Here is a 20,496-nt window from a genome sequence, read left to right as displayed (position 1 = left end):
AACAAGCAGCAGTGCTAATGTGTTATTACACAAATACACAACATCTTGTAATTAGCAGCACAGTAGAGCAATTTTTACACAACTGGGTCTCTCATTGTAACATTTTAAGACTAATTTCTCTCTACAGTAAGCCTGAAAGACTATATTTTCATAACTCATCCTCAGCGCTAAACACTCCCAAATGTATGATCTTTAATGCCAAATAACAAATGCTTTATTCTAGCACAAGAGGTTGCAAAGGTCAGCAACTTGTTGTGTGGGTGCCGGAAATGAGTGAAGAACATTTACAGTTAATAGGCTGCTGCTTTTCCAAATCCTTGTTTTAGTAGAAGCCTGTACTTGCGGTCGCTAGAGAAGATTAGACACACTCTGTGGTGGCATTGAAACAGAGGAACTAATTCCCTCCGTAAAGAAGAAAAAGACAGAGGGAAGTGCCATGATGAGCACTAATGTGACAAAATAATGCCTTTGTAGTCTCCCTCAACACCGTTAACTCAAGTTGGAAAATGTGTTTCAATTTGATGGAAATGGTACACATATATTAGTTTGGAATAAAGCAGAATCTAATTGGTTATTTTTTATTGTAGGTTTGGAGATTTACAGAAGCAAAAAGTAAAATCCCTATGGCATTTTCTTTACCATAACATGCATGCTCTAATCCCATTTTGATTATTTGCAGGTGTATTTTGATAATTTTGCAGATTATGAGTTTGCTGCTTGCATTGAGAAGCTATGGGAAAGGCTGCTTTCTAAATTCTATGGTTAATATAGGTCAGCAAATTGAGCTCCAGAAAATCATATGGGACAAATCTCATTGACGTCTGTATCAGCCAGTAAAAGTCATCCTTTATAAGCAATATGAAATAGATGGTTTTTGATTCACAAGTCAGCCACTCAGAAATCTGTACGGAGTGCTATAGTCTGACAGGACTTATCACAGAGGACATCTACAACATTAGAACAGAGACTCAAAGAAAAGCATAATTTGAAATGTCACATGTTGGTAATAATGCCTTCTTTTTCAATGCGTTTTTTTTAACATTCCATCCATTTTTTATACCCGCTTAATCCTTTGGTCGGGTTGCGGGGGGGCTGGAGCCTATCCTAGTGGTCATCAGGTGAGAGACAGAGACAAACAACCACACACATGCTCACACTCACTCCTAAGAACAATTTTAGAGACACCAATTAACCTAACATGCATGTTTTTGTACAGTGGGAGGAAGCCGAAGTACCCGGAGAGAACCCGTATAACCCCATGACAAGGTTGAAAATCCTAATCCTAACTCAGACAGGTATAAGTGCCAGGTGCTGATTGTTTATAGTTGTTTATCATCTTGTGAGTTTTAAAGGTTTATATGGGGACAACCACATTGTGGAAAGAACCTAGCCGTGAACTTTTTCAAACCCAAACCAAGTAATGTTACAGTATAAACCCAACCAGGAAGTACCAAAAGTGTTTTAGCGAAGTGTTGTCCTGTTATTAGCAGACCATGGCTCAGAAGTGAAAAAAAAAACAGTTGTTGTATGGCAGCCCTGAACACACAGAGGCTTGTGGTTCAGAGTGTTGCACATAAATGCACCATGTACCCTTCCCTATTCCTTCTTATGGGGATTTTGTGATTGCTAAATTGACTCCATTATGGGTTGTATTTAGGAGTATTAACAAACAACATATTTAGCTGTTTTGATTGGAAGACTTCTTGTCTATCAGGACCTCCTTCCTATAAGGACTTTTCTGTGACACCTGCTTTTCTCAGTTTGTCACAATTCAGCTCTTCATTCTCTATGTATTGCTTGATCCACCCTCCAGAGGTCCTTAGCTTTTTAATCTGTGCACAGTCCACATCTACTCTTTGCAACATTAGACGGTGCACGTACTTATTTTGACATTATAACAATATAATGAAACTTTGGTTAACAACAGATCTCTAGTTTGGTGTAGCTTATAACTAACCTTGTAGCGGCAGTTGTTGCTCAGTGGGGCCGGGTTGATTCCTCAGCTCCAGTCCATAGATGTAATGTAATTAGAGATTAAATTGCATGTGGTCTGTAGTGGATCTACCTGGTTTCAATTGTGCATTCAAATATACAAAACCTTCATTTAAATTAGACTGGTTTTAACTTTTTGCACATGTCTTTGACATCGCAGTCTGCTGAACTGCAATGCAGTTATGCCAGAATTTTATTTGTATTTTAATTTTAAATAAAATATTTATCATCCATTGTTCCTTTGTTTTAAAAAAAGTAATGCTATTTGAACCACTATCTACGAATTTTGAAGCTATGCAATAACATTTTATAATTTGACCAAATTGTCCAAACCACATGTTCGAGTCTTAACTGCAAGAATATTATCATATTTGGCTAAACTGAGGTAAAGCTCTTTTTTTTTGTGTAGGCTAATTGAAGGCTCTCCAGTCCCACAGCGGACTTACAAGCTCTGCCTCTCAATTGGTCCATACTCCTCGTCTGGTGAGACTGAAAGAGGGAGGAGGAGAGATGGTCGGAGGGGGAGCTCTGAGTTTTCAGATGGATTTTACACGCGAAAGCAGCCACGCCATCCTCAAATCATAAAACACTTGGGTCTTGGAAGGATACAGGATGTTTAAACGACATGCAGCTGAAACAAAGGATAATTAGTGCGGTCAGTGTGCTAGTTTTGCTTGAATTTTGTTTAAATATCGGAAAAAGTGGACAAGCAAGAAACCTTTAGCGTAAATTATAACAACGTAAAAAGAAAAGAAAGAGAGGAGACTGTGGATTACCCTGTTCAGAGGGGACGGTTATGGAGTAAACGTACCCCGTCAGAGGATGGCGAAAACACCCGCTGAGGTATGAAGGAATAAATGTGTTGACAGCTGCTCTCTCTCATCCGAAAACAACGCTCAAGAAGCGTCGGGATTCCCTTTGTCCCCACGTGTGAATGAGCTGCGAAGAGGACTCAAGGTATTTCTGGGTTACTGAATTTCGTTTACTTTGTCTAATATTTCATTTCGTGGTTCTGTTTAGTCCTAAAAGCAACAGTGAAGGGAGGGGTTGAATAAAATGGGTGTTTGTAGGATGTGCAGCGGGTGTTGTTTGCCGTTGTTGAGCTCCCGTGTGCTTGAACACACAATAAGTTTAGCCTATAACCTCAGGTGTTAAGCTCAGGTGTTTCCTCTTCTATTAATAAGCAATGGCAGTCTGCATCCTGTCCTGTACACCCTTTAAATCGTAGAATTCCTGTTTTTATATAACGGCACATATTATGCAATTTGTTGCATGCTACTTTGAATTTAAACTGGATTTTGATATTTGCTGGCTAAGAGATTCTAAGAGATCTAAGAGATTCCTACTATTTGTTCCAGTAATTTAGATAGGGTATGCAAGGGTCACATTTCCAGCATTGTCACACACATCATCCACATTTTCAGTACTGTACCTAGCAGAAATGTGCTCATTAACCCCAAAAGTACAAACAAGTCATATGGGTACTGCTTGAGATAAGTGCATTTTATTTTATTCTAAACAATGATTCTGCTATGACCCTTTAAATAAATCATTACTTAACTAAATGGTCCCCTTTGACTTTTTATTACCAAATTTATAGAGCAGTCAAAACATCTTCCAGTCACTGAGCTTGGCAACTTGATTTCCGGCATTACACTTGATAGCAGCGTTTCTTGTAGAATAATGTGGTCCTATTGTTTAATGAGCTGAAATGGAAATTGTTGTACAATAGCCACTCCTCCCAGGTCAGAGAAGCAGTCAGTGGACTCTCAGGCATGAAAGATCCAGACCAGCAGGGTGTCCTGTTCTGTTAATGAAACTGAAAAAATTCAATCTGATGGTGGGTTTGCTTCCTTTTTCCCCACTTTTTTTAAAATTTTAAACATTTTTTTTAGATTTGACTCCTCTCACACAACTGCCAATACTGCCAGCCTTTGCCTCTTTCTTTGACTCACTGGATAGGTGAACTATGTAGCACTGTTATTCCATTTGACTTGCTCCTTCCAAATCTGAGTCTATTGATCTGTTGGCTTACACTCAATGTTTAAATGTGGAAATGCATTGATCCATGAGCAGAGTGACTGGAAAGACAAGAAACTGTCCAGTCCCTTAGTATTTGAGTAAATATAATCTAACTCTGTCTGGACTGACTTACAACACTTAAAGATTTCTACCTGGAATCACTATGCTGCTGAAACATGCTGTACTAACTGACTTTAAGGCTGTAATTAGGCATTCTATAATATGCCTGCACTGACTGCATTAAAAGTGTGTGTAGTGTTGATGAAGGTTACACAGCGAGCAATGCACGCACAATAAACCCTCTGGATATTATTTGGAGTAATTGTACATTGTGTGATTTCTCACTCAGCATGCTTGCCAGCCAATCAGCCTGCTCACAATCATGGACTATAAGTTCACTCGGCGAGCGGTACACTGTTAGATTACAATTGATCTTTTCTATTGTGTTGAATAATATTTAACTTAGCATCTTTCTGGCAGTGTTTTTCTAAAAAAAAAAAAAAAAAAAACCTCTAATTCTAGTGATTCACATTCTCAGATTCTGTTTAATTTTTTTCCACACTTTTAAATTTTTTTAAATTAGTAAATGGTGAGAAAGGCTGTGAAGGAGACAGACACAGGAAAACAAGCTTCAACAGGATTTAACCAGAGCGTTTACATACAATAAATCCAGAGATGTTGCTTGGTTAGGTGTGGGCACTTCCATTCATTTCAAACTTGTTTACTAAGATCATTTCTTACACAGTACATAGACAAATACAGCAGTGGGTTACAAAGTCACACTGCAGGTTTTACGCTCCCTTTTTGTCATGATATGATGGAATCCTTATGACACAAGGGATCTTGAAACTTCCAAAAATAAGCACTCTTTCTTACACATACTTGTGTATAGTTAGCACATAGTGCAAGTCATATCATAAATATCAATGTTGAACCCTAAATTAAATTTCACGGGGACTTTAAATCATGAAAGTAGGTCTGAAGGCAGAGCAATAAATGGAAATTAAGAGTGATTATAAATGGCATGCAACAGAGGTCTTAGATGAACAAAAAACAGGGATAATGCTATTCATGGTTCTCTTGATATCGCTAAACACTTTGTTTTTCAGAGCATTGAATTTTAAATGTATGTAAATGAGTAAATGGTTAATTCATCAAACATAGTTGTTGTTTTCGTCAGTGTCAGCATTCAAGGTGAAGACCATTAATCATTAAATACATATCCCTATTAACATGGGATTGAAATATATTGCATGGCAATATATATTGCATAGCAAATCAACCTTTTATAAGGTTTACGTATAATGTTCTCTTGGGCAACATCTCACCTATATCATAATCTTCTACTTGCACCCTTTTACACTTGGAAGCTCCACACTATTTTTGACATTTTACCTTGTAAAGATTTCCTAGTTTCATCTGGCCTTTATCAGCACCAACCTGCTTAGCATCTTCTTATTTTCACACTTCAGAAAGGAGTCTTTATGTTTAGAACAACAAATCTCAATCTATATGAAATATTACTGCATCTGTAAATTGCCATTGAAGCAGTACAGGAACATGGCTTTTTTTCACCATGACATATGCTCAGTCTTTTTACTACCTACTGTCCAAGGGATATTTTCAATAACATGTTTCAGAGCACGTTTCTTTCTTTCTATGCAGCTCCAACTCCCAAACCCTGCATGTCAGTCATCCAATTACTTCATCCTGCTATTTCAGTTGCAATCTGTGTTATATAAATGTTCAACTCAAAGGCTTGGGGTGCTGATGGTCTATTTCAGTTAGCTTCTTGTTTTTTGTGTGTGTCTGGGGTAAATGGGAGTAGCTGTAGCTAATTTGTCTTTTATGTATTTTTCTAATTGGATGTTGCCAGTTTTTTTATTCTTATTCAGTGTCTGTAATCATGTTTTTTCATGACACTTGTGGAGAAAAAACAAACAAATTTGTGTTAGTTTGATCAAAAGTGGGCTTTTAGAATGTGAACATGTTGGTCATACCGAAATTCTACAAAATCAAGCATCTCAAAACTGAAGTAGCGCACCTAGGTAATGCAGTTGGGGAATGAATCACTTCTGCATGGATACACTTAGCTCAACTCAAACGGGCTTTGGCACTCAGCACATGCTCCAAAGTTCCATCTTGCAGTTTTAGCATAAGTGTATACTGATATAGCCGAAATCCCAGTAAAACTTCTCTCGTATTTGTATTACATATTTTTTTGCCTGTTAAAAGACTTCAGATATCAGACTGTTGAATATATTGTGACTGAAAATCAGCCCATTAACTGTCCAAACTGTCGCTCTGGTCTAATAAAATCCTATTTTTTTTCTTTTTTTACTACCACTGCATCATCTGACAAAGTCACCTATAACTAACATAAAGACAACATTTCTTTAGTTAATTAAGCTATACTTACATGTACGATGAACTCATACGGAGGAAGTTAGAAGCAACAGTCTTGGACATTTTTACGCATAGTCCACAGTGCAAAGTGTCAGAGTTATGTAGGGTTTTATGCATGAATCCTCAGGGCAGAATCTTGTACACATGTTAATATTTACTACAGATATGGTGTTTCATTTGTGAATGTTTTTTTTCCCATTTTCCTCTGCAAAGATTATATTAAAAATGTAGAGCAGAGCCAGGAGAAAGCGAGGAGGAATGTAAGGTCTAGACAAGGAAAAATCTTGTATTTCTTATGAGGAGCTCCAATTTGGCTTAAAATCAGGTCCAGCATGTCTCAAAATCAGTAGGGCAAGAAGAGGTACAGGACAGCTCAGCAAGACCAGGATCTCGAGAGCCAAGAATAACCAGGCTCACATCACCAGAAGAGCCCCCAGCAGTTCTTGGAAGCAGAGGGGCTGGAGGAAACGTGACGGAGCAAAAAATGGACTGGCAGGCATGTACTGATTCCCATTTATAGGGAATGTGAAGCTGATGCCACGCGTTGGTTTGTTTGGATGCCATATTGTATTCTCTCTTGCTCTGAGGCTGTATTTTGTCTGCACAACCCTGAATTCTGATTTCAGGATTGTATTTCTATGATCAAACTATAGGATCTGCCTCCAAAATCATATAACCAAATCATAATCAAATGTTAAACATATCATTCCACTGGAAAAACTAAACAATTTTTTATTAATTTGAGATTTGAAATATTATAGAGACTTGTTGTTATATATGATGAGCACATTCTATTGAATCTATTAGGTGAGTTTTTTTTTTTTCTGAGACTGTGGCTCAGTGGTGAGTGTGGTCGTCCAATAACCTGAAGGTTCGATTCCTTCTCTCATCGCTCAAAGATTGGTGAACTGACAGCTGGAGGGGTGGCAGTTCACCTCACAGCTGAGGTGCCCTTGAGCAACTTTTTTATTTGTTTACTCTAAAAAAATTAGCCAAATAAATTAGTCAAACTTTGGGAGGGATTAGATGTCGGCATAATACCTGCTTTTTGATTATCAGATCTGGCATTCAGTGGTGCGGTTATGTTACTCCTGGTAAGGTCCATCCCTTTTCCCCTTTTATTTTTGCCCCTCCATCTTCTCTCTTCTCCACTAGATTTGACTTTTTTTTTTTTTTGCTGAACAAAAATATAATCTAACCAGGCAACAGTTCTGAAACTGAGGTAATGGGAAAATATTCCTCACAACGTGACACTAACATCTAAGTCTACAAAATGGCACAACCTATCTTAACATTCTCTATACTGCTGAATAGTAGGGAAGGAGAAAATACAAGTAAGGCCCCCCAAAGTGAGCATATCATAATTACATTGCATTAGCTTTTGATATTTCAAAATTGTTCGTCTTTTTCTGTAAATCCTATAGATAAATTATTCTCCATTGAAAGCTGAATCTATTTGAAGGACAAGAATTCAGTGCCAGAAGCTTTCTAATTTGTGTTTCTAGTCTAAATGTTGGTTAAAAACAGACAACCATTATGTCACAGCAAGAAATTAGGATTTGAGCCAAAATACAAACTAGAAACTATTGGCTATCAATTTTGTTTTTTATCTACATTATGAAACTTATCTGCATTCATAGACGGTCTTTCTTTAGACATTTTGTCCACACTGGAAACCCTAAAAAAGACTAATCCATCAGATTACAGTTTATAACCCCAGATCTCCCCAGGTGGTAGGTTAAGTGGGCATAATTTCCTCTCTTCTTGTAGCACTCATATATAAACTATTAGATCCATCAAGCCATCGTAGTATTATTATTATGGGCTTTCTCTTGTCAGGTTGACATACAGTACATATGGCAGGATCATTTCTACAGTTCCACTCACTGATATTTGATGATGGATACAAGGATTGATAGGGAAAGCAGAGCTAGTCATGTATGCAAATATACACATTGTCAAGATTTGAAAGTAGTAGTGGGAGTTGGAGGTTGTCAGATGACTGTAAATGTGACTGAAACTCTGAGCTTATTTCAATATAATTGTGTTTTTGATCTCAACTGGAGAATGAAGATAAGTACTCCCATTCATGATTAACTTGCCAATAACCTAACTTAACATTTCCCATCTTGTAGTCTGTCGGGTCACCCCTGAAATTACATTTTGATACACAGTTTAACATTACATATTCTTCTCATAATCCTTGCACATGTGTGCAGAGGTAACTTAATTAAGATGCAACTATAGTTTTCAAGTTTAAAAAGGCTAGGCCTTACCTTTTCAGAAGACTAGTTTCCATAATGTCTAACATACTGTATACATAATTTAGGTAAGTGTGGGTAACTTTAGCAGTGCTTGCACTATCAGCCTCTTTTTGGCGATTATATGCCTGTTTATTCTGACACAGTGTACAACCATAGTTTCATTTTCTATGTAAAACTACTGCCAAATTGCACTGGTTGTATTATCTGCTACTACTTCCACCTGGTTGGTTTATAAATAGAAAAACACTTTATTCATTCCCCAGTGGGGGAAATTCAAATTAGTCAAGTTGCTCAAAATATTTTAGATGTTTACAATGATTGTATATTGGACAACAATACTACTACTAATAATAGTAAATTACTAAATGAATAAAATTTGAGAAGAACATGTCAGCAGTCACTGTTACAAAGCCTTATAGCTGTGGGGACAAAGGACCTCCTGAACCTCTCAGTCCTGCAGCGCAGTGAGAGGAGCGTTTCACTGCAGCTGCTCCTCTGTCCTGCCAGGATGCTGTGGAGAGGATCTTCATTATTCTCCAAAACAGAATATAATTTCTTCCTCATCCATTGCTCTACCACAGCACTGAGAGGGTCTAGCCTTCTGCCTACCACAGAACCAGCCTTTTTACAACATTTACAACATCTGTTTACAACAACTATACATTAAGGTTGAGATAAAATAATGTTGTCATTGGCCCACAGATAATTGCAGCCTGCTTTGTTTTACACTGAACTGTTAATCGGGGGTAGTTTTGGCGACCTTTTTGAAAAAAAGTGTATGTTGACACAGGTGACTTTGTGAAGTCACCAGTACTGCCCCACAAAAGTCTTATTCCTACCATAGGTAGACTTCTTTCTACTGATTCTCTTTTTGGTCAATGACAGACACAAGTGAGCAGCAGCACCAGTGAATGATCTGTTAGCAGATGCTCAGTGGTTTGTCACTCAGATGTAAGCTGTGCAAACATGAGTAAAAAATAAGGAGGATATTCTGTTCCTTCCATCTTTATCCCTTTGTGCCAAAAGCCTTATTATGGGTGTGCACCTGTGCAGAAAACTATTTTAGCACAAGATGAAGTAGGTGTTCCAGAGCTTTCAGTCATGTCACAACCCTAATTTCTAGAGTTGTGTTTTATTTCATTGCTATGGTATTGTAGGTATTAAAATTTCCTGTTTTTATTCAGAATTTGTCTAGTGGTTAAATACCTTGGCCTATGAGGATTGATCACATCATGTGGCTCTCTGAGGTAAGATGTCCATTTTGTTCAGACTTTCAAATAATGCTTTAGCACTTTATTGAGAGATTTTGTCTTGGCAACCCAAAACAGGAGACATTAAACTCCAATAGTGAAGAAAATATTTTTTGTAAGGGCTTCAGCTTTTAGATACTGGCTTTACTGCAGGTGCCAAAAGGCGCCTACTGACCTCTATAATGTTATTTTATAGATGGCCATAAACTGTGGATGGTCCATTTTGTAGCAACCAGTTAAGATGCCATTCAATATATAAGCTGAATTCTAGTTGTTTTTCTCTGACTTTTTATGGTTAGTCTCTCTGGTCTGACCTCTCTTCTTGACTTAGACATTCACACTTTGAAATAATCAGCAATGTGAATAATCTTGGTTATTAAAATGAATGTGTGAATAAACAAAATACACCCTCTTCTTAATCTCTTAGTGACTGAATGTGTGTTACTCTGATAGAGCCTGAGCTAGAGATGAATAAGCCATTCAAAATGATGAGCAAGATAACTTGGAATAACATGCTAAGCAGTCTGCTTGTATATTCCAGCTAAAATTTATGAGAAGGTTATAGGCTTTGGATTGTTTATCTGTGTCACAACAACCAGAAAAATATTACTGTAATTACATGCCAAATTATAGTTCATACTTCTGAAGATGCACAATGAAGAAATGCTATACTTTTCAGTTATTATTCTGTTTTTTATCAGATGCAACCATTTAAAAATGTACATCTCCTCACCTTTAATAATAATACAGATAGTGTTAAAACTACACCTGCCAAAAGGTGTAATTTGCTCAAGTGTAACTTTACTGAAATGGTCAAGTCGGACCTTGCAGTTTCATACAAACTACTTTTGTATGTACTGTAGTTTCCAGTAGCTGTAAAGAGTGGTGGCATGGTTTGCCATGTCTCCTCACAGCAAGAGGTTTTCCTGTTAAAATTTCAGCTCACGGCTGGGTGCTTTCTCTGTGGAATATTCCCTGTATGGAAGGAAGGGAGGTGGAGAACCTGTATAAAATCCAGAGTCTATGATTAGTCCAAGATTAATGAATTTTTCATTTTCTTTAGCTGTGAGTATGGGGTTGAATAGTTGTTGCACTTATTTGTGTCTGAGTGCACCTGTCCAGCTCTGAGACTGTGGCTCAGTGGTGAGTGTGGTCGTCCAATAACCTGAAGGTTCGATTCCTTCTCTCATTGCTCAAAGATTGGTGAACTGACAGCTGGAGGGGTGGCAGATCACCTCACAGCTGATTGGCTGCCCAGTGTATGGCATCTGTCTCCATGAGTGTGTGACCCTGTGCATGTGTGTGTTCAACAGGTGCCGACCTGGATGGGTTAAATGCGGAGGACAAAGTTTGTGTATTTCATGTATCTACTTGACAAATGAAAGTCTTAACTTAATAAATGGAAAATGGATGGATTGATGGAAGGTTTCAAAAGCTCCTATTTGTTGTATTTGTATTCGTGGTGACATGGATTAGTGTGACGTCAACTGAGTTTAATCAAGCTGTAACTAATAAGTTTGACAGCCATCAAGTAACACTCTGACTGTTTTATACCAAAGGTAATGTGTTTCAAACATTTTTTTTTATTTCTTATGTGGGTACATTAGCCAAAACAAGCCATTCAAACCCATTCACATTGAGTGTCATTGCGTGTTTACCCTGTAGTCAGAGACTATTACTCACTCTCAGTAGACGAGCCTATAACTACGACAACATGAAGAGTTATAAATCCAGACTGTTGCTTTTATAAACCTTGCTCCTGAATTGAATATAATTAAATAAACTATGTTTAAAAATAAATCCAGGATCCTACCCACACTTATGATAAAGATGGACAGATTGTGGACTGTTTTTAATGAAGATTTCACAAATGTGTTATTGTGGAAGACATGGCTATATGGCATAGAACTCCTATTTATACTAAGATACACCTAGTTATAAGAATAATGCATTTGTACCTATAGGTCATCTTAATGTTAGTCACTGTTAGAACTTGGAACTGGGAGAAAGAATCTGCATTTTCCTGGCAGCAGATAAAAATGGTGATGTTGTTTTTATTCAGTGATTTAATTATTTATTCATGCATTGTGTTTTTTGTGGTTTACTTAGAGGCACTGCATCATTTCATTATAGAATCCTGTATCTCGATTAGATGTAAAATTCTTTCAAGATGCATTTGAGTGCTTAGTAAAGAAAAATAGTTTGCAAAACTAAGAAATCTTGAATGGGGATGCAGCACTAGCCATTTTCACTTTCTTGGACCATTCACCTCTACACCTTTTCCATATTAAAAATAACACGGCTAACTCAGGTTGCGGAAGAATTTTTGTAACCCTGCTGACCTTCAGAGATGTTGGAATCCTCCTGGAGGAGGTGGAAATAGATACTTAATAAAGACATTTCATGTTTTGCACATATTGCACAAAACAACACTCCATGTTAAATTTGGTATAAGCAAATAAATGTTTTTAAAACTGAAAATGTCTTTTAAACAAAGAATCCAGGGCTTATATTTTCTATATTACAATTCTTTGGTGTGTACAGAATTACAGCAACATCTGGGTATTAACCTGTGTGAGCAGTCTGGCATTTCAGGGTTAAGTAGCTGACGCGTTAATACAGTGCTGAACTCACAATTTATGTTTCTAAGTGTGGATGTGAACTGTAAGTATAGTGGGAGAAACGGCAGCATAGTTTGCTTTCTTTTTCTGGTAATATTTAGTTTCCAAAGGTTTAAAAATGTCTTTTTTCACTTAGAAAATAGAAACAAATATTTCTGAAAAAAAAAGGTAAACATAATTAAAGTTTGTACTTTTAAAAAAATGCTTTCTTCAATCTTCTTTTCACAGAAAATCACAGAAATCCTTTTTCTGTAAGTTGGTCTTAATTAGACTACCCAAACACTCAGCTGCATCTCTAATGTGCCCTTTCCTACTGTGTATCTACCAACCCTCCTGTTTTTATGATTAACACCGTGTGAACTTGGGGTTCTTTCTCTGTAATCCATAATCAACAGGAATCCCGTCCCCACTTTGATTGCTTCCCCTCATTAGAGTGACACCTGTTGAGGCAGTGGATATAAGGGGATTGTTTTTTTTTTTTAATTGTTTCAAATGTTGATTTCAGGCTAGCCTGCAAATCTGTAGCTTGTTTGTTTATGAAATGACAATATTGACATGGGGGGTGTTGAAAGGAAAAAGAAAAAATGTAAAATTTAAAAGGAATGTAGTGAAGACAGACTTGCTCATTAGGAATTCCCTGAGGGCCCATTTTCTGTCTCATGCTGCTGATATCATTGTGGAGGCAAATTAAGTCCCCAGATAGAGAAAATTGTCTCCGGAGCCAGCTGTGAAGTTTGTAGATGGCTGGTTCAGACTCTTTATATATGGGAACTGTGGTCAAACTGATCTGTCACATAACCATTGAACCAAAAGAAGGTTAAAATGCATTTAAATCTCTTTACCATATCATTTGAGATACTGTAATATTTTATAAATGAGGTTTTTCCAAACAGTTATGTGAAAAAAAAAACAAACACTGAATCTATTTCCACTGCTCTCACCTTTCACTCTGATTTCTCTACTCAACATATTTCTCATGTGGGTGGCTCGCAGAGGATTGTGGGTTGCAGAATGATGTGAAAGGATGGTTTCTCATTTAATTAAAGTCACGTATGCTTCCATTATGCACTAGAACAACATGTCATTGTGGATGCTTGGAAATTTTGTTCATAATGTTTTATTTCATACCAAAGTGCCATGATGTAAAATTCTGTATATGTAGGGTTTGCCCAAACCACTTGAGATGTTTTATATGGTGAAAATTGGTTCTTCTCTTTCCCCAATCTGAGTAGCTCTTAGTTTTACTTCTTTGTCAGAATTCCTTCACGATTCTCAAAACTGAGAGCGTGCTAAGTTAGCGCCCCACTTCAATAAACTAAAATATCCCTTCTAAAACACTGCTACTGGGGTAATGATAGGTGAGAGTTGGGTAAGATGAGCCAGTGGGTAAGTTGATCCAACCACTACATCTTGACTATCGTGTACTTTTATTGTCATGTGTGCATTATTTTGGTACCAATCATTTTTGCCATACTGTAGACAGGAGAAACACACTTTACCTCCATAGCAGCTGTGAGGGAAAATAAGCAAAATGCTTGCAGTTGAGCCAGGTTGGAGATTGATGGAACTCCAAGGAGGGAGCAGCTTTTCTAATTCACTGCAACCTCCATTAAAAGAAATGTTGAAAAGTAATTTACAATGATCTTCAAGCTGTTGGTGTTGCTTTGTACAGACTGATAACTTACTTTTTCCTTCTCTTTAGAGAGAAATACAGTCAAGGATTGAAATTTCAAATTTCAGTGTTAGTTTTCTGTTGCTTAGCTGTCAGAGAAGAAATTGATTCATGAAAAGAAAAATTGATTGACTACCTGTTAACTGGGATAATCTTACTCCTAACTTGGGGTAAAGGGCTTATCAATGTGTTTGTTGGGAAACATCCTAGTACAGAAATGTAGACAGGAAGACTGGTAGGCTGAGATGTAGACAGTCTGCTGTTCAGATCCTCTTTTCAGTGTCAGGTGTCCCACTGACTAAAAATCAGTCGTCAAGACAGGCAGACAGGGAGCTTGTTAGCTCTGCTCTATTAGGTTGATGCACAACATGCTCTGCTGAAGCCACCTTAGTCACGGTGTTGTATCAGTGTGTAAGAGGTGCAAGATGAGATGTGACAGAACATCCTGTCACATTTCGCCATGAAGCCTGACATTGCTTCCCTTAGACACAAATAAAATTAAATACCTGTGAAGTGAAGTCAGGGGAAGCAGGTGTGTTTTTCAGGTTGTGTTGCATGATTCATTTGCTGACTGATGGCTTAGAGAGATTCTTTCACCTCTGCTTAGCTTTGACAAAGCAGTGACATACTGCTGTCACTTAGAATAGAATCAGTACAAACGATGTCAAATGATAAAACGGATATCCAGCAAGTCAGCCCTCTTGAAAATGCGACATTCAGTCAGTTTTATTTGGTGACTTTTGCCAATTTGGAGTTGTTAGGGTAAATACTTACTTAAAACTTAGTTAAAAACTGAAATACATTGACAGTACAGTGGGTCTATCTTCACCCACTTAATTTTTTAAATGTCACTCCCTAGAGATTGTGCATCAGGTTTGTTTTTATTATCTGATTTGAAGGGAATAAAACAAAGCTGTGTTTTCTGCAGAACAAAACCTGAAGGCAGATGGTACTCAGAAATAGATACCTGGGTCATAAGTGAGACAAAAATGGAGTGAGGCCTTTTGGAAATTTGCTTTAAGTGGGTATGCTGTCATTATTACTTCATACCATCAATTATTCGTAATGTTTGTGAAGATTCAGTCATCCAGGTCATGGTAGTCCTAGGAGCTTAAATAAGGGCAGCTGCACTTCTCCTTGGTGGTTGAAGATGCTTCAATTATTTGTAAAGTCTCTTCCATGATTTTTTTTTCATGCAATCAGTCATTTGAGCAACATCTACTGCAACATCTATAGCTGTATCAATGTGCTCTAATCTGCATAAACGCTTCTTTCTTAAAAAGAAAATAAACGAATAAACCTCACTAGTGAACATCTTTTAATTAATTCTGCAGGAACATCTAGTGTTGATTGTAAGCATTTTGCAGATGCATTCAATATACATTTATGAAAAAAACACCCATGAAGCTTACAGTACATTTTCTAAAACTGATGAGTAATATATGAAATAATTATACAGGACCAAGTTAATGTGCAGATGCATTTATTCTGCTCTAGAGGTAATGTTTGGTCCTGCCTTGCATTATGAAAATGTGCTTCAGAAGTCATTTAGAAAAGTTTGTGATATTGTGCTAAGCCCCCCCTCTTTCTGTGTTAATGATTGTGAGTTAATTTTCTATCTTCACATCTGTCTACTTCATGTTGTTGAATTGGCAGAAGTAACACTTGTGAAGAAGCAATAAGAAGAAACATACACATACCATCCTTTTTGTCAGTACCAAGCTTGATCCCCTGAGGTTATAGTGCTAATCTGTCCTCATAAACAGCTCACCACATCTGTCCTCCCAAACCCAATTTCAGTATCTGCTGACAGTGTGCTCTGAAACACAAATTTCCTCTGTATCCACTAATTATTTGCTGATGGTGAAAACTGGGACCGATTGTCATCCCCACAGAGAAGCTTTGTCACTGGTAATTTCCATTATGAAATGGGTACAGACATTTTAGAAAAGAACTCATTTTGTCATACGAGTACTTAGCTTTATGGGCTCAACTATTATTGTGAAAACTTTCTCTCTGAAGACTCGTCAAACATAATCTAAGAATTTAAGAAATTTTGTACTCAAAATCAGCTTCGCCATGTTTATTTCTAACTCTGGTAACAGACAGAAAACTGGTTCTGGATGACCTAAAAGTATGAAAGGTTCATGATATACCACAAGGTCTGAACTATATTTTGAATCTGAATATAAACCGTTTGAAGCTTGTAGTAAGATCAGCTCTTTGATAGATGGACACAAAGCAAGTATAGAGAACTCAGAACTTGGAGTGATATGACCAATTTTTCTGGTCTTGGTTCTGACTCAAGCATCAGCTGCATCTGATATTGTAGATCTGTAAATACACTGTTGAAGTTGTCAAATGTGCTGAAAATGAAAGGACTAATGGTCTCCTTGAAAAATTTTTGAGTTGACAGTGTGTTGGCTTTTTTCCCCCCGTTTTTTTTTACAGCTATATCAAGTCTGTTTCAGAGTGACCCATGTTTATGACTTGGTTTAAATTTTTATTTTTAACATTACAGACTGAAGTTTAACACAAATTTATAACCATTACCAAAGTTGATTCATTGAAGGGAATTTTGGATCATCCAGTTGTGTATTTCTTTAAGACACTTAGTATGTGCTTGTAATCCCTTTGTGTGGTTATGTAAATTGTCAATACAGAAAACTCTTCCAACATATTTTCTTTTGCTTTGCATAATTGGCACAAGTGGGAGCAATAAAAGAGGTCCAGAATAGAAGACTCAGGAATGTCACATCAAATTTTTGTCTGTTTAAATGTGTTATTGCTAACAGGCACAACGTCATAAATGTCTTTTAAGTAGGATTCAAACCAGTTTAGCACTGTGGCGGAAAGTTTCACCCAGTTTCACTAATCTGTATCAACTGCAGCATACAGATTAAGTAATGCAAAGTGAGCAATATTGCAGTTTTCTTTTTAAGTGGATATGATTGATAACTTTAACATCTGTGCTTTGCTGCAGATGGAATCCTGACTGGAATATATCAAAGCAGTTGTCGAGAGTCAAGTATTGATTTACTTGTAGAGATACAATTGTTTTCTACGCTTTCACCCCATAATGGAAGGTTTAAAATGGGCATACAATTAGTTTATGAGGTTTCCATATTGTTATTTTTCAATGATGGTTTTTAGAATCAACATTATGTTAAAGCCAGTTAGATGTTGGCTTATAAAGTAGAATTACATAAAATATAGAGTTATCTTACTGAAATGGGGCTAGAGTTTGTTTTTCTAAATGTATTTATTTTTATTAATTGTTATAAGATTTTATTATGAACAGTTATTGCTGTTGGAAGGAAGAACCTCTTGCATCTTTCATTATTTCAATGAAACTGTCACATACAATAATCCAAAATGCTGTAATGTACTTATTAAATGAATTATAGTAAATGCACTGTAAATTGTAGTGCAACAGTGTTGTCTGTTGCCTGTGTTTTGCTTTTTACTGTGACATTCATGTGTAAGTTTTCTGAACTGAATTTGCCACCTCTATTTAGACCAAATCATTCACTTTTCACAACGATTTGTACACATACACAAGCAAAAACTAATGATTTATTCATTTTTTTTGTAATAGCAGGCAACTGTCAGTTCGCATTCATCTCTTGAGGGTACTGAGTTGTAATGTGTTTTTTTTGTGGAAGGTCTGAAGCAATTCCACGATTTTCAGAGGGAAAAACTATGCATAAAAGTGATGAGATAGTGGTGATTGTATATGATAGTAATATCCTCAGGGCTTCAAGGTTGTTCTATTCAAGCTGTAAGATCCATCTGCTTCGAGGGTATGTACTGTTCTTATGTAACAAGATAGTGTTAGTGTTAGAGTGTTTGCATACAGCTTAATACATAAATGGTTCTGCTGTTTGAAAAATCCACTCAAGTTTCTGTAGAAAGAGACTGATTCGAGGTCACTGCATGATACTCAATTTTAAATTACAATGTTGGAAAAATAAGATACGAAATTTGATCAGAAATAAAAACTCTTAGCTGCTCCATTTCAAGTTAAATTATTCTGCTGACCATGACTACCTTAGCACCATGTAATCAGATGAACACTTTATAATACCAGTGAGTAAATGAATGATTTTCTCTTTCATAAGCAGAGACAGGACACATCAGTGAAGAGAAACTATATGAGCAACCTTGACCTCAAAATCTAAGAATAGCAGATGACAAAACTTGCTATTATGTGTGTTGTACATATCATACCTGTTATTATCTCTAGAATAAGAGACAAAATAAGCATTTCAGTTTATCACTGCAAGTTTGCTGAGTGGTATCACAAGGTTATACATGTTGTGTTCTGCAGCAGCTCAGTGTGCATGTTTGCTCTGGAAACCAATCTGTTGACTTTGAAGCAGATTCTTTCTTCAGGCAGTGAGACTACAGAGTTCATGAAGATAATTTATGCTTTCTGACTTGAACATAAAAGTTAGTTTTTTTGTGAGTAGCATAGAAGGTCTTTAATTCATTACACAGCCTCTGGTTGATCATGGATTAAATGAATCCTGAATCGTAAATTAGACCAGCTACTCCTAGCAACTTTAGTATTGTAGATACGGTGGCACCATTTATTATGGTATCCTTGGAAGTTCCTGGCAAATATTTGATCAACAAACACATCTGCTTTTCTACTGTAATGTGAATACAATTATAACAACTGTATGTTGTGACAAGTAGCAAGAGATACTGTCACAAATGGTGTAGAGGGAGGACCTGGATGCAGATATTTATAAAGAAAACTTGATTTATTAACCGAAGCCAACTTCTATGCCTACAGCCATTTTTTTTTGTCTCTACTGGTTCAATGCTTTGCACTTTGTAAAGACACATGCTGTTTTGCAGTTGTGTTTTTGTATAGATGAAATGTGCCAGATTCGTTTAGGTGATTGCTTTGGAGGTGCTGCTGTGCAGATTTTGTTATTCTCAACACTGTACCATTTAAATATTGGACTTATCTAGGCATTTCTAAACTTAACTGGTACTCAATAATGGCCTTCTATTAAAATTCCGATTTGTAAATATTCAATTTCCACATCAAAATTCCAAAGGGCACAGTAGCAATAAATTTTATCCATTCTTGAAGCACCCTTAGAGGGTCGAGATAGTTTACTGCCTACTTCAGTAATAAATTCATCATACGCCATGAAAGTGGTACTTGTCCCATTATTTTTCACTCTCCTATTCTTCTTAGTTAAGTCTTCCTGATTATCCTCCTCTCCAATTTTACACCTCATCTTTTTATTTAACCTGTGGCCTCCTCTCTGTGTTTAATTAAATTCTATTTTACTTTTTGTAATTCTCTTTGCCTAACTACCCCTTTCAACTTAATTTCATTCCCCAAATCTCTCTTTGTCTGTGTATGCCTGTCCCTACAAAGTCTTCACGATCCTCACGTATCTTCCGTCTGTCTCTCTGTATGTTTTTCTAGCACTGCTGTCAAGTCCACATCTCTCCCGACACTAGGAAGTTAAAAGAAGAGATTGTCTACCTGAATTGCCTAATTAGAGAGCGTCTCAGTGGCTATGGAGTCAATCTTGTCTGCTTCTTTTAAGTGATTAGCATGGGGCGGTGTGAGCAAGTGTGCTAAACCATTAAGGCTGTTTCATAAGCATGTATTATTGAGAATAATAATGACAAAAAAAAAGAGAGCATCATTTGTGGAGGCACAAAAGAAGACTTGGAGATAATTGAAATGGCAAGACTATTTGAAAGCAGCAGGTGCAGAGCTGTGAGACATATTCTGATCAGTAGAATATGTCTGATTAGTAGCTGCTGTGAGGGAAATGTTGTGGTTTACATATGCTCACATATGGTGTACAGTATGCCTTTACTTTTGGTTATTTTTGTAATAATTACTATTTATCACACAAAGTATTGCTAAGCTTTTGGATATTGCCAATGCATGTTCAAAGTGAGTCTGCTGTTTTTTTTTGTAGACTAAGAAATGAGTCAGCCAACGGCAGTACATTTCCAGTAATGTTGCTTATTGTTATTCTTACAATAGGCTAAAAGCAAAGGGTTTTCACTGTAATATCAGGTTATTATATGAAAATAAGACTGATGATAGTATGGATTTTTTTCTAAAGATGACATGTCAACACTTGACTGAGTGTGACTCATAGTGTGTGTGACCCAGTTCAGGCACTGCAGAACTTCTACAGTGTTCGTGGATAATACGACTATCTACTCAACAGTTCTGTGTCTTTTTGTTGTGTGTTTTATGATGTTCCAAATGTTTTTTGTAT

The 20,496-nt window shown here is 36.8% G+C and overlaps 1 protein-coding gene across 1 annotated transcript in view; it reads left to right on the top strand.

Moving 5' to 3' along the window:
- Window positions 1-2,886: 2,886 nt before the first annotated feature.
- Window positions 2,887-20,496, top strand: part of pde4ba (phosphodiesterase 4B, cAMP-specific a) — a 155,753-nt gene continuing 138,143 nt past the window's right edge. Inside the window, exon 1 of the mRNA XM_072389129.1 lies at window positions 2,887-2,949. The gene's annotated coding sequence lies outside the window, so the exon portion shown is untranslated. The remainder of the gene's footprint in view (window positions 2,950-20,496) is intronic.

The sequence above is a fragment of the Leuresthes tenuis genome, unplaced genomic scaffold, assembly GCF_036924035.1.
Source record: "Leuresthes tenuis unplaced genomic scaffold, fLeuTen1.0.hap1 SCAF_7, whole genome shotgun sequence".
NCBI lineage: Eukaryota > Metazoa > Chordata > Actinopteri > Atheriniformes > Atherinopsidae > Leuresthes > Leuresthes tenuis.
This window is presented reverse-complemented; position numbering and strand designations above follow the sequence as displayed.